The sequence below is a fragment of the Piliocolobus tephrosceles genome, chromosome 5 (genome assembly GCF_002776525.5).
Source record: "Piliocolobus tephrosceles isolate RC106 chromosome 5, ASM277652v3, whole genome shotgun sequence".
NCBI classification, from domain to species: domain Eukaryota; kingdom Metazoa; phylum Chordata; class Mammalia; order Primates; family Cercopithecidae; genus Piliocolobus; species Piliocolobus tephrosceles.
Window position 1 is genome coordinate 38,831,656 of NC_045438.1, and position 15,548 is coordinate 38,847,203.

A 15,548-nucleotide genomic window follows, 5' to 3' on the forward strand; every position below is an offset into this window, starting at 1 on the left:
CTAAATAACTCTGCTTCATGGAAGAAACGCTCTGTAAGTACCAAAGATTAAGATCCTTGGTTTAAGACTCAAGGAATCTGTTTACAAGGTAAGTAAGCAAGAGAACAATAACAAAACATAGTTTATACAAGTCCCATTCAATCACAATCTTATCTTTTCAATTTCAAGTCTATCCCCTTTAAGTTTCCATGACACAAATATCAACTGACATACACACAAGGTGACTCACCTTCTTCCCATTAAACCAGGTTGAGATTAAAAACAAACAAGCAAACAGCTGGAATGTGGCACGTGGGTCAGACCCTTCTGAGTCCAGTTGGGTAACTCAGCAGAGATCAGAAGGATTTTCAAAAACCAACAACCAATTGGCACGTATCTTCAGGCATGCTTGAAGTCTGTGGGGCCAAATGGTGGAGTATCCTGGCAGAGCCAAAAAGTCTTCTTTTATGACACAGAAAAGAAAACTTCTTTCAAAGTAGTTATGCAACCCAGGAGAACACAATGCATCCACTGTGTGTGTCCTGGGACTGTCTATGAACACGTGAGTTCTATATTTTTGTCTTCTGTAAACTTCAGCATTGATGATGAACGTCATTTCAAGTAAATATCCCACTACTTTATCTCTGTAAAGACATCCATAAAGAATGTAAGTTATAATTTCTTTATTCATTTTTCTGGTTAGAGAAGGCATTTCTATTTTAATGATCAATTATTATATTCTGAATTTGCCACAAGTCTCTTTTTCATATTTAAACACTAGTTTTTTGTTTTGTTTTGTTTTTTAAATTCTTAAGATAAACAGAAAAGTCAAGGTTAGAAAATGTTCAAAATAATTGCTCACCTTGTAAAATCTCATTAGGGAAGTAGTTTTGCTTATTTCATATTACTGACATTTCTCAATTTCAGTAATCATTAATATTTTTAAAGCTGCCAGCAGATAGGTACAATGCTCCTTTTAAGTGTTATTCCCATCAAAGACATGTTTCGATTACCTCTTTCACTCTTTGTGTCATTTCTCTATTATTTTGAAAATATTACTGATGCCTTCAAGTTCATTTGTATTCTGTAAGATTCTCCTTGTATCCAAGCAACTCCATCTGAAAAAATAATTTGTTTTTTTAATTAGCGATATATTCAGAACAAAACCCTGCATATACTTATGATTTTTTGGTAATAATTTCCATGATACTAATTCCCCAGAAAGGGATTTGCACTTCACGAACAGTGATTTCCTTTGAAACCTTCTCTGGTCTATGTCACTACAGTTATCTAAACAATTTAGATGTTCTTTTCTTGACTAAACTTCTAAAAAATTTTGATTTTGTTCTGTTTTTAGAAATGATACACATCATCAGATAATTTGTAAAACAGAAAATATGTTAAAAAATAAAAACTTCCTTAAATAACCATGAGATAATCAAGGTTGTAGTAGACTGCCAAATGAATTATACAAACTCCAGAATTACTTCGGAATTAGACAGATAACCAAAGAATCTGTGGGGCACTTTGATGAACTCAAGTGAATCCTTATATTCGTCTTTACTGAGAAAACTGTTGGGAATTATTTCACTTCCACTTTTTTTTTTTTTTTTTTAAATATAAAGCGTATCCTTCAGAGTGTCACATGCAGAAATATTTTTACGCATGTATATGTACTGTTAAGTACATAATACACCTATGAGACCAACAATGGCCAGTAGTTTAAAGAACTGTCCTTGGGGCGAAGGGGAGGAATGTGTGGCTGGAGACTTAGTTTGGCATGACTGAGAAGCACCCAAGCGGAGTGAGGACGGTCGCGTCAGCTGCAGCCAGGCGGCAGTTCTGGTACTTCTCGGTCATGACATTCAGGGTCAGGTAACTGAAGTCTCATCAGCCAAAATGGGATAATAGTGGTAATATCTCTCTCATAATATTGTCACAAGAATTGCATATACTCATATTCACAAAATAAGTAAAATGCTTTCAACAGTGTTGTGAAGTTATGTCCTATGCAGGTATTTTACTGTAATTGACTTTATTTTTGTTTTAGAGCAGTTTTGGGTCCACAGGAAAGTTGAGTGGAAAGTAGACAGTTTCCATATCTCCCCTGCTCTCACACATGCACAGCCTGCCCTGTGGTCTACATTCCCCTCAGACTGGTACATTGGTTTACAATAGGTGAACTACATTCACACGTCATCGTCACCCAGAGTCCAAGTTTGCATTAGGCTTCGCTCTTAGGTTGTACATAATGAGTTTTGACAAATGTATGATGACATTTATTTTAATAATGAAAGTGGCTTGGTTGTTAGGGACTAGATTGTGACACTTCTGTTACAAATACGAAGAAAGTTGGGAGATTGTTAATGAAATCCCTTTCTAGAAGAAAATTATAGAAAATGTGCTGGGTCTGCAGACTTATGGGTCTCCCTCCAGTCCCTGAACTGCCCACTGAAAGTTATGATGAAGACAGTCACTTGGTGGTTAAACGTGCATGACCTAATGAAGGCAAGAAAATGTGGTTTCTGTAAGAGGAAATCCTGTAACTGGACCATGATGGTTCTTTGTAAGGTCACCACATAGGGAGAAAGAAGTGGAAAAAATTTAAACTTTAGAAAAAGTAAAAAGTCTTTAGTAAAGATAGAATTTTGCTGTTATGGTATGTTGTAGGAGGCGCCAGTGACATTTTGCTGAATTGCTTATGGTGAATTCTAAGAAAAAATACAAGGTATTATTTTGAAGGAAAGGGGAATGCTGGCATGGAGCTCCCCTGGAAGGAGAAGAAGCTGAAAACATAAATAGAGAAAAATCAATTTGGATAAATTCATAAATCATTGATTTAGAATTAATGTATAGAAGACAGAGTTGGTAGGCTGGGAGCAGTGGCTCACATCTGTTATCCCAGCACTTTGGGAGGATGAGGCGAGTGGATCACTTGAGGTCAGGAATTCGAGACCAGCCTGGCCAACATGGAGAAAACCTGTCTCTACTGAAAATACAAAAGTTAGCTGGGCGTGGTGATTCGTGCCTGTGGTCTCAGCTACTCAGGAGGCTGAGGCACGAGGAGAATCTCATGAACCTGGGAGGCATAGGTTGCAGCTGAGATTGCACCACTGCATTCCAGCCTGGATGACAGAAGTGAGACTCTCTCAAGAAAAACAAAAGATAGAGTTGGTTATTTGCACCATAGTGTAATATCTGTACAAATACAAGCAATGTCTTTATCTTGCATGTAGATACCTCTCCACAGGCTACCACGTGAATCTACAAAATGTGCCTTGTCCCAGTCAGCTGGAGCAAAGCCATATAAAATAGGCCTAGTTCAGACAGTGTTCTAAAAAGAAAACTACTAACAAAGGGGCTTGGATTCCTTGGGATATCAAAAATAAAATTAGTTTATTCAATTGTAATTGCTTATTTAAAATGGCAGAATCCCCCTTAGAATTGAAAGTGTTCATTAATTTATTCAGCAAATATTTATTGAGCACCTACTACATGCCAGGTGGTCACAAGTTTAAAAGTAAGCAATATAGACAAAGCCCATGCCCTCTTCTAGCTAACAGAAAATAAATACTGAGTGAAAGAATAAAAGAGAATTATGTGCAGGTTATACACTTGACAAGCATAAATGTACGTAACAGCTTTGGAATGTTCTTTGATGAAGTTCTGATATACCTTACCCATTTTTCTCCATTAAGCATGTGGTGAAGACACAGCCTGACCAGTAAGACTGTCTGTGTTCTGATATGATCTAGGTTTCTTTTCTTGTATTGACCAAAAGGTGTGAACGTGTGTTGCATGGGATGTGTGTATATTTGTGTGTGTGTGTGCATGTGTGTGTGTGTGAGAGCATGTACACTTTTGTGTCATTCTTCTCAAAATGTAGCACATGAACTGGAATTGAAGAAGAATTAGAGCTTTTGATTACTATTTGGATTATTTTCTTGGTCTTTACGTATGCAACTGTTCAAGGCTCAATATAAGTTTGGTCTTTTTCATATAATGTTGTGCAGCAGACTTTGCTTCCTTATAATATGTTATGTGACATGAGGCTCATTTGCTTTCACTATTATCCCAGGAAATGCTAGCATCTTTCTTGTGAGTATTCTGTGTCCTGAGTTTCCTACTGTGCAGCAGTGTAAGGAGAGTAGGGCAATGTAAACTTCTTCGAGAATCACTTCCTGACTGATTGGCGTCTGAGAAGAAACACGATCTGGAGCTTTGCAGAGCACCAGGACTCTGCCTGTGAAACACTATTAAATCCACTATTACCGTCCTCCCTTCCACCCTTCCCCCAGGACTCAAAGGTGGCGTTCCCACTTAACTCTTTCATGCCCAATACTATGGAGGGCACACACTGCCAATGTCTGCAATGAATCATATGTTTTCAGAATCATTATTTTGATCACTTATATCCTTTCTTATTAAAAATGTCTGTGCAGTTCCTAAAGAGGAAAGGGGTGAGGGAGGAAAGTTGCAATTTAGAGGAACTGTGTAGTTGTTTTACTTTCTTTCTTTTGTTTAATCATCACATTTAATATTTCCTTATAATTCACATTTTAAAGAAAACAAACCCAAGGCTCAGAGAGGTCAACTTATTTGCACACATGGCATGGCTAAGAAGTGGCAGGGGCTGGATTAGAATCAAGGCATTTCTGACTCAGAGCCAGTGATTTTTCTACTACATACAGTAAGTTCCACCAAGTGGAAAATTAAGGTCTTAATAATACCAGCCAAGAAACACTGCATTAATTATAATGAATGTTTTATGTGGGGTAGTTTTTGGGTCTGAATCATGTGCATCGTTGCCATACATGTTTTATTTTATTTATTTTTTTACTTTATGTGGAGACATCGGGGTTTATTAAGCACTGCCTCCAAGACTGAGGATCAGATGGTTTAAAAAAAGATGATATTTGAATGTGTAAATATTTGTTTTAGAATACCTGGAGATAGTCTTTTTTTCTGTCTTTCACCTAACCTTTCTTCCACATCTTAATTACACATTTTTTTTTATTGAGGCAACAAATTCCTTCCTCCTTAGATCTGTGCCCCACAACAACCCGGAGCCCAGAACATAAACAAAGACACATTTGGAAGCTCCTGCAGAGAGACGTATATCCAAGATCAGCAGATCCTGCAGTTTGCTGTTTCCTCTTCCCCCTCCCCAGATGCAGGCTTATGGAAGTCTCCCTGAGGCAATGCATGTATGGTTTCAGGGAAAAGACTGAAAACCGTGGCTGCTGCTGTTAGTATTAGATGGCTGTAAATGAATAAATGGATAATAACAGCTAGGAAGCTCACTGACGGTATTCCAAGTATTAATAAATGAGTGCAATTGACACAGTTTGACACCAACACTTTGGAATTTATGACATGTAAAAGGGGAGGATATGAATCTGCCACTTTCAACTTTTTAATATAATTGGGATGCCTGAAGCCATTATACCATCTGTAAGCTTCCCGTATTAGCCCTGATTTGCTCCTGAATGTCCACAAATCCTGGGACTTCATATAAAAGTTTAGAAAGGAGTTCAGCATTGTAGCTTTTCTTTTAATATCTGAAACTTGTTATAGCATGTGTTGCTGTTTCCAGGCAGTTTAGTATCATTAAAGCAAACACCATATAAACCTGACTTCCTATTTTTAACATTGTAGAATTCTATATTAAATGCTATGAACAAAGAAACACATCAGATGAATACTTTTTCCTTTAAAATGAAAAACTCCCTTAACCAGGATGTTCAGAACCCTCCCAAAATGGACTTGTTTTCAGCTTGTTCATCTTTTCCACCTCCCTACTGCTTTTTGAAAGTTTCATGTCCATTTTTGGTGACAATTTATTATTTGAAGTCATCTTCCAAGGGCAGGAAATATCTTTGTAGAAAAGAGTCTGAAATAAACTTCATGTGCAAAACAAACGTATCACAGACCAGTAGAGACAGTTCCTAAGCAGATTGCGTTCTAAAAGTTTGCCTAAAAGAATGTTGTTTGGAGCCTGGAACATATTTTTCATGGAAACATTATAGATGGCTGTTAAGTTCTAAGGTCAGTGCTTTGAGGCCATGTGACCTGTGAAGTAATTGGACCGCAAAACTGCATTTTTAAAATACCACTTTGTGATAATTTAGGATACTATTGTGGTAACATCACACATTATAACATTGAATCCAGAGCTACTGCATAGCATCATGAGCATGATAGTTTAGGTTCCAGTCACACTGATCCCCTTGTTATTTCTCAACAAGGAGTAAGGACTGTGATGTCAGCATACAAATTAGGAGAGCGTGTGTGTTTAATGATGACTGTAGTCTGTGCAATGATCAAGTCAATATCAAGTCATGCAGTTTGGAGTACCTCTCCTGTCCCACTTTTTAAATATACATGTTTAGGTAAGAGTCTCAAAGCATCAACATTTTTTGTTGGGTCTTTGTTGTGATTCATCACCATGTGATCCTGGGGCAGCGGATGTCTTGATAGGAAAATATTAATAGTGCACAGCTGGTACATTTCCTTTCCTACTTTTACTTTAATTGCCCTGTGCTTCTCTTGGGTTCCCTGCACCCTCTTTTTCTCTCACTCTCTTCCCACTCAGTGGTAGGGTCTAGGGCTTTAGAACACACCAGACAACCAATCTTGATTTAAGCAGACTACTTAGGGGATTCTGATGCACACTAAAAGCGACTCGCTGGACTGGAACGTGTGCCTATAAAAGGTATCCTGGCCCCTATTGCTTCACCAACAATCAGCTAATTTGTTGTTGGCCTATTCCACCTTCTACATTTTCCACTGTCGTAAATTCTTCGGCTACTGTGACTGAACATGCTGGAGAGCGACCTTTCTTCTCTTAGCCTTGTAAAGACGTAAGTCTGGTTAAGAGACTGTTTTCGTCCCACTTTATTACTTGTAGGCTCCTATAGTAAAAGACCATTCTTTCCCATATTTGCCATCTTTACCGTTTATACTCAAGATGGGGGTTAGAAGCCAGACAGTAGATAATGAAAAGAATGATAAATCATTGAGTGGTTGAAAACTAACACAAACATTTGATTACATTTCTAGCTGTAGTACATCAGCAAATCTCAGTTCCTGAGTAGGTGAAGGTTGAATTGCCCACGTGAGGAAAAGCAGGCGACTGAGCACTGCTCTGGGAGTCGGATCAGTAGGAGCCTGATCACAGAACAGGGCTGTATGAGCACCAGAGTTTGTGGAGAAAAGGGCAAGGTGGAAAGACATCTTACTAGTTTTTCAGTCCCTTTTGACTTTTAGAGGCAATTCTGGTGAGGGCTCAGAAAGAAAAGTAGAAAGCCGAGGAGAAAGCTCCATCGTTTTAGAGAACACATAAATAATCATGTACAGGATGTTGGTGGAAATATGGATGTTAAGGATTATTTTGATGAAGCTTCAGACAGAAATGAGTTTTCCCAGAGGTCTCTTTTAAAGACTCAAGGCTTCTCCCTCTTGGTCATGTCTCAGCTAGTCTTAAAGCACTCAGAATCCAGCATGTCATCAAAGAAAATTTATGGCTATTTTACCAATCATAGAGACAATTTAAGTAAAGAGGAGTCAATTAAGCATTTGTAATATTTGCTTTTTAAACTGTGGCAGCAAAATCATTTTAGTGGATCATCATTCACATTAAAAATAGAATGAAAAAATGGAACATAATAAAGTATATAAAAGTGGTACAACTTATATTTATTTTAAGGATCTTTTATTTCCTTCCTTCCTTCCCTCCTTCCTTCCTTCCTTCCTCTCTCTCTCTCCCTCCCTCCCTTTCTCTCTTTCTTTCCTTTCCTTTCTTTTCTTTCTTTCTTTCTCTTTCTTTCTTTCTTTCTTTCTTTCTTTCTTTCTTTCTTTCTCTCTCCTTCATTTCATTCTTTCTTCTTTCTTTCTTTCTTTCTCCTTCCTTCCTTCCTTCCTTTCTTTCTCCTTTCTTTCTTTCTTTCTTTCCTTCCTTCCTTCCTTCCTTCCTTCCTTCCTTCCCTCCTTCCCTCCTTCCTTTCTCTTTCTTTCTTTCTTTCTTTCTTTCTTTCTTTCTTTCTTTCTTTCTTTCTTTCTTTCTTTCTTTCCTTCCTTCCTTCCTTCCTTCCTTCCTTCCTTCCTTCCTTCCTTCATTCCTGCCCTTTTTCTCTCTCCTTCCTTCCTTCTTTCCTTCCTTCCTTCCTTTCTCTCCCTCCCTCCCTCCTTCTCTCCTTCCCTCCTCCCTCCCCCCTCCCTCACTCCTTTTTTCCTTCCTTCCCTCTTTTCTTTTCTCTCTTTCTGATATAAATTTATATTCTGGGTCATGACATGTGATGGTAAATGTGATGTGTCAACTTCACTGGAGCACAAGATGTCTAGATATCTGATTAAACATGATGTCTGCACGTGTCTGTGAGAGTGTTTCTGGAAGAGATGAGCATTTGAATTGGTAGAATGAGTAGAGCATACAGCCCTCCCCAAGGTATGTGGGCATCATGTAATTTCTTGAGGGCCTGAATAAAACAAAAAGATGAAGAAGGTTTGAGTTCACTCTGCCTGACTGCTTGAGCAGGACAACTGTTTTCTCCTGGTTCTGGTGTTGCTGGTTCTCAGACCTTCAGAATCTATAATATCGGCTGTCTGACTTCCAGGCCTTCAAACTATTCCACTGCTTTTCCTGGGTATCCAGCTTGCAGATAGCAAATCATGGACTTCTCAGTCTCCATAATTATGTGACCCAATGCCTTATGGTAATTATAATACAGTAGCCTCCCCTTATCCACAGGGAAATATGTTCCAAGACCGTTGGTGAATGCCTGAAATTGTGAATAGTACTGAAACCCATTTACACTATGTTTTTTCCTGTACTTACATACCTGTGCTAAAGTTTAATTTATAAATTAAGCACAGTAAGAAAGTAACAATAACTAATAATAAAATAGGTAAAGGATAACAGGCCGGATGTGGAGGCTCCCGTCTGTAATCCCAGCACTTTGGGAGGCCAAGGCGGGCAGATCATGAGGTCAGGAGATCGAGACCATCCTGGCTAACACGGTGAAACCCCGTCTGTACTAAAAATACAAAAAAAATTAGCCAGGAGTAGTGGTGGGCACCTGTAGTCCCAGCTACTTGGGAGGCTGAGGCAGGAGAATGGTGTGAACTCGGGAGGCAGAGCTTGCAGTGAACCGAGATCTTGCCACTGCACTCCAGTGTGGGTGACAGAGTGAGACTCCATCTCATTAAAAAAAAAAAAAAAAAAAAAAGTATAACAATATACTACAGTAAAAGTTATGTTAATATGGTCTCTATGTCTCTCAAAATATCTTATTGTACTTTATTCATTCTTCTTCTTGTGATGAGGTGGGATGATAAAATGCCTGTTTCTGAGATGAAGTGAGGTGAATGACATTGGCATTGTGATGCAGTGTTTGGCTACTGTTGAAAACTAATTAATAACTTAGGAATTGTTTATTTCTAGAATATTCTATTTAATATTTTTGAATTGCAGTAGGTTGCAGGTAATGAAAAGCAAGGAAAGCAAAACCACAGAGGAGAGGGGACTACAATAATAATAATAATAGAATCTGGAAGAGTTTTGAGGTGCATGCTAGCAAAAGCCAATGGTTTTGTGAAGAGAGTTTTAAAGGCAACTCTGGTAAGACCTCAGAAACAGAAGAGGAAAGCCGAAGAGAGAGGTTCATCTTCTCATAGAACACTTAAATAATAACGTAAAGAATTTTGGTGGAAATATGGTATTCATCTGCAAACCAGGAGGTTGGCCTACACCAGAAATTGACTTGGCTGGCATCTTGATCTTGAACTTTCCAGCTTCCTGAACTGTGATAAATGAATTTCTGTTGTTTAAGCCATTCCTGTCTATGGTATTTTCGTTATAGCAGCCTGAACTGACTATGACACAATATAAAATGCATCTCTTACTAAGGGTCTTGATCAAAAAGTTAGAAAACTATTGGTCTGCACATATGGTTTATTTCAGATATATAAAGTTGATCCTATTTTAGACATGGGTCAGAGAAATAGTGTGTAGAGATACACATTATATTCTGTCAGGTTATATTTCTGCAATATGGGCTAGCCTCCTTACGGGGACAGTGGCTGGTAGATTTAGGTCATGTAATTAAATGTCTAAACTACCCACAGGCATCCAGAAGATAGAGCATTTTTCCTGTTATGTCATGCTCTCTCTGTAAAAACAAAACTCTGTTAAATCAACAAGCAGCACTAGTAAGTAATTAAGTCATTATAAAAATAATACCCAATTAGAAAATACTTAAATAAATATACCAGTATAATTAGATACCTTCTCATTAAACTTCAATTATCTTTAGCCTAATCCCAATTTTTTTTTTCTCCACAAATCAGAAGCTTTCAATCTGAATCATTTCATTTCCCCTTTGGGCTTGTCTACCATTTTTGTATTTAGCTTTCTTCTTTTATGACTTTTTTTTTCCTCAGAAATCTTTATGGTTTTCTCTTCTGCATGACCTTTTGCTATAATCAGAATAAGAGAAATCTGAATCCCTTGTGATGGCCTTTCTCTAATAATGAGTAATTTTCTTCCATATAACTACTTTTTTTTCCTCAGTCCCCTTTGAAGCCTGAAGCAAGTATAAAAGCTAATTTGAAATTAGCACACAATTGCGTTCCTTATTAGTCTCTATAGTCATTTTTGCAGATGTATAGTTTGGCCTGAGTCATGGACCCCTGACAGAAAATTGCCTTTTTTTTTTCTTTTAAAGGTCCAAGCTTATATATATTTTTAGAACATATTAGAACATTGCTCAAAGCATAACATGCTGTTTAAGCAGATATATGAATTGATGCCTTCATAGTTAATGCACTTAACAATCTTCCTTTTTATTCTACGTGACTTTCAAGGAAATATTACATTACTCTAAACACATGCCTTTCAAAATTAATGGTAAAATACTTCACGGTAAATATGTCTTGATCAAGTACAACCTTCTATGGGGAAGGCATTTCAAAATAGCATTGGTATATAGAAAATGTCAGTGAATTGCACCAAGCTTCTTTTCTAGAAGTTTCTTCTTGAATTATCTATATACATATTTTAGCAGTGACATTTTTAGCCAACTCAGTCACTAGTTCCTACATCAGGAAATTTTACCCTAGGGTCCATTTACCACCTAAAATTTTTTTTTTTTTTTTTTTGAGATGGAGTCTTGCTCTGTCGCCCAGGCTGGAGTGCAGTGGCCGGATCTCAGCTCACTGCAAGCTCCACCTCCTGGGTTCACACCATTCTCCTGCCTCAGCCTCCTGAGTAACTGGGACTACAGGCACCCGCCACCTTGCCCGGCTAGTTTGTTTTGTATTTTTTAGTAGAGACGGGGTTTCACCGTCTTAGCCAGGATGGTCTCGATCTCCTGACCTCGTGATCTGCCCGTCTCGGCCTCCCAAAGTGCTGGGATTACAGGCTTGAGCCACCGCGCCCGGCTACCATCTAAAATTTTATGTGCAATGCATGAGTATTTATTTGGGGAAAGTTGCTACCATTTTTTATGACTTCTTTTTTTAATATGGTATAATATATAACAAAATGCATAGACCTTTAAAGGTGATTTCTAAGAGTTGTGTCAGTTGTATACATTTATGTAGCTACAACTGAAAACAATACAGAAAAGATCTCTATCACCCAAAGTTGTCTTGGGGCCTTTTTCAATCAATTTCCCATCCACCACCCAGTGCAGCTGCTTACTGATACTTGTCACTATAAATTACTTTTGCCTATTCTTGAACCTCATCTTAGTGGAATCTTACAGTATATAATACTCATTAGTGTCTAGTTTCTGATTTTTTGAAATTCATCATATTATTGCTTCAATCAATAATTAACTTCTCTTTAACGTTGAGCGGTGTTCTCCCATATGAATATCACACAATTTGACTATCGTTTTATCTATTCATGGACCTCTGGCTTGCTTTTGCATATTGTAAATAAAGTTGCTATGAACACTCTTGTCCATGTCTTTTTGTGGACATTATCTTTTAATTTTGGGGGAGTAAGTAACTAGGAGTACAATTGCTAGGTCATCAGATAGGTATTTTAACTTTATTAGAAACAGATCTGCAGCTTTTAATAAACTCTTAAAGGGACCTTGCATCCCAAAACTTAAAGTAGCCCGGCTTTTAGGGCACCTATACAAATGTCTTTGTTTATTTTAAAATATTTTCTCATTTCTCTTTAAGCCTCAGTTACAGACTCAGTAAGGTGAGTGCTAGACTCTGCCTTATGCCTATATGCATTAAGCTATCGGTACAAGTTGAAATTATTTAAAATAGTTTTTGTAGATACGTGGATAGTAGATTAATCACAATAGCTAAATTCCACTAGAATGTAAATTTCCTGAGGGTAGAGACATTTCCCTATTTACCGCTGTAACCCAAGCATCTGAGATGCTATCTGCATGGATCAGTTCAATCAATATGTGCTAAATGGAAGAATGAAGTATCAGCCATATGCTGGGAAGCATTCTAATCACTTTATATATAGTGTTTCACTTAATCCTTCAGCCAATCTTTGAGGTAATTCCTTTTATTACTCCCTTTTAAGTGGAGAAATTAGGCACAGAGAAGTTAGGCAATATGCCTATTGTCACATAGCAAATAAGCCCGGATTTGAATACAAGTAGTTGTCCTTCCAAAGTCGGTGACTCTTAGCCAGGGAATTCAGAAAAACTGCATTGCTTGTGTGTCTCTTCTTTTGTTTCAAGAAGCCAAACAGCTTTTATATTTGCTAATTGTATCACTTTCGAAGGAAGAGTCCTCAGTAGGAAATTCTGTGGATTGATATAGGATGGTGACTCTCATTTTCTTTCTTAAAATTAACTGGACTTTTCTTCACATTCTGATTTGTTCCCATAATGAGAGTTAGGGCCCCACTTCACTTGTATTATAAATAAAAGCCATGGAAGTCTATACATACAATCCCTGGATACTTTTGTTTTACTTTGTTTTGTTTCATTTTCACTCACATCAGGTTAAGCTGAAAGTTTTGATGTTTTTTAGAAGTAACTTTGAATCTAAATGCATGATGACTGTTATAAAGCCTGCCTTGTATGTCCCTTCATGGTGTCATACAGCTTAAGACATCGTGATGGGATGGCGTTGTTTTGACAATTGTTAGCTGTTCCTTATTTGTAAGTTTTTAGTAATGTGAGCTTCTGTCTTAGTCTTGCCATGGTCCCTTCTAGCTAGCAGAGAGGTTGAGGACAGGCTAGTGTGTTTTAATGAACCGGCTTTGTCAACTGAGCTGGCGTTTGCTTACACTCTAAAACAAATCACCTCTCACTATCTCTGAAACACTTCCTCAGAGCTGAATTTATGCCTCTTTTTATCTTGATAGGAAAATATAAACAAAAGATTCTGATTAATATTTATCTCCATGTAGCCAAACTAGAGCCAAATACATCTCAGAATGGCCCTTGTTGATGATATCACTCCTCCCAGTTATATTTGAAGGAGATTCCCTTTCTAAGACACGTGACTTCAAATCTCTCCACTGTATCATGCAATGCTCAGCAGCCTTCTGTGAGTACATTGGTGGCAGTTCTCTTTTTCTGGAATGAGCTAGAGACAAAAAAGCTTTTGAGGCTGGAAAACAGACGAGAAATTCGTTCATAAACCTACACCTGATAATCATCCATGCTTTTGCCACCAGTATTGCAAATTCTACGTCACAATTTTATGTTGCCTTACATCTTTTTGGCAGCGTGTCTTAACCATATATAAAATAATCTGTAGCAAGAAAAAAGTTATCAGTCCTTATGTTTTTAGCTTTGCTAATAAAGATAGTAGAAATGAGATTCTGTGAAATTATGTCCAGTTTTTTCCCCAAGGGTAGAAAACCAAACAGCCTGGAGATGATGAATATGTCTTCCCAAATGGCAATTGTCGCAGGTCTTTCTTAAGCAGCAGTCTCAAATAAAAGATCTATGAATCAAACAAATAACTTGTATTTTAAAAGAAATTTGCTACTCCCTCTTTCCTAGAGAACAGTCCTGAAAATAAAATCAGGGCTGTTCATTTTACTTAATACTCTCAAACACCAAACAAGGTTACAATTCCTTGCCTGACTATGATCCCCTGTAATTCCAACTAGCTCTGTGAAAGCACAGACCTGTTTTGGCATTTCACGTTTCTGCTGCTTCATCAAGGCCAGCTCCTTCACTGCAGGCTCTTACGACAGCACATAGTTCTCTCAACAGCCATGTTTTCAGTCCTCGTTTCAACAGAAGACTCTAATCTTGTGATTTTTCCGATGCCATACCAAATATAGATTTTGCTGACACTTCCCTGATTTTCTAGAATTTAAAACATTTCAAACAAACTTTTGAAGCAAATGATGACAATGTGTTTTTATGCTTACATAACCCATCTCGGTTATTTCAGACTCAAGATGGAATCCTAGCCCTGTATCAAATAGAAAACAAAACAAAACAAGCCAGTAAGTTGTCTTAGTCATCAGAGTGTGCTGTTTTCAAGTATTCAGCCTGGTTCTCCTACCACATAGGTAAACAGACTAGCAAAAGTTAATATGGCTGTTTCAAATTAAAGGCATTCAGATGCTGTTTTTTCTCGAATTTTTGAATGTGTTGTCTAACACACTGAATTTCTGTGCAGTGAAATGGAGAAACTTGATGAGAGGCTGTTGTCAGCTTTAGCCTGGAGATAAAGATGTGACCCAGTATACTTTTCTCAGGTGACTCTCCCCTTTACGGGGAGGACTGTGTGTAAGAACTGCTGAGAGCCAGAGGCAAAGATCTGAGCTGGGAGATTTAAGACCATGGTTGACTATACATGTAAAACAAAAACAGTAATTCACCAGGCATTTCTTCCCAACAACTCAAACTTCAAAATATTTAACAACAACAAAAACCAACATTTACATACTGGGTAATTTAACTTTTGATGTCTAGATATAGGTTTTATGTCTAGAATTATTTAAATTTGTAGGATAAAAGGTGATACTTTTAGTAGAGTTGTCTTAAGTCCAAATAAAATTGAGCAAAAGTTCAATAAAAGTATTTTACAGCAATTTAAGGTAGTATTTTTATTTAATTGTCTTTTCTATTTTTCCCATAAGACATTGAAGTACATCTAAATTATTATCCCCAATTTATACCTGAGACCGCTGAGATTCACTTGTCCAGAATACAGCCAATAGAGGTGTTGTCAATTTATCTAGTTAAATGCATGATTCTCTTGGGGAGGTCATATACTAAACCTCTCTGTCGTATCTTCCATTTTCTTTTTTCTTGCTTACTATATTTCTTTCAGTTCAGAAATATTTTCCTCCAACTCTCCTAAAATTAAAAACTTTAGATCTAGTTCCTAAGAAATTTATGTTATGTACAGGTGTATATGCTGGTGGTGGTTGCCAGTATGAGACAAAAGTCTTTGTTATCTCTGTTTGTAACATGGACCTTTTGAAGAATGGATGCAGTATAAGATGCTACTTTATTAGCTTTTTATGTAGAGATAATGAATGGGAGCATACATGACTATCATGGCTATTTATAATCATTCCTTTATACCCTTGAAAAACAATCACAAAGCAGTAACAT

The 15,548-nt window shown here is 37.4% G+C and overlaps 1 long non-coding RNA gene across 1 annotated transcript; it reads right to left on the reverse strand.

The window, feature by feature from the left end:
- Positions 1 to 568: 568 nt before the first annotated feature.
- Positions 569 to 14,371, reverse strand: LOC111525535. The gene is made up of 3 exons (XR_002726139.2): positions 14,102 to 14,371; positions 842 to 1,097; positions 569 to 623 (listed from the first exon to the last, which is right to left on the reverse strand). It is a non-coding gene; the product is annotated as an uncharacterized LOC111525535 (long non-coding RNA).
- Positions 14,372 to 15,548: the final 1,177 nt, after the last annotated feature.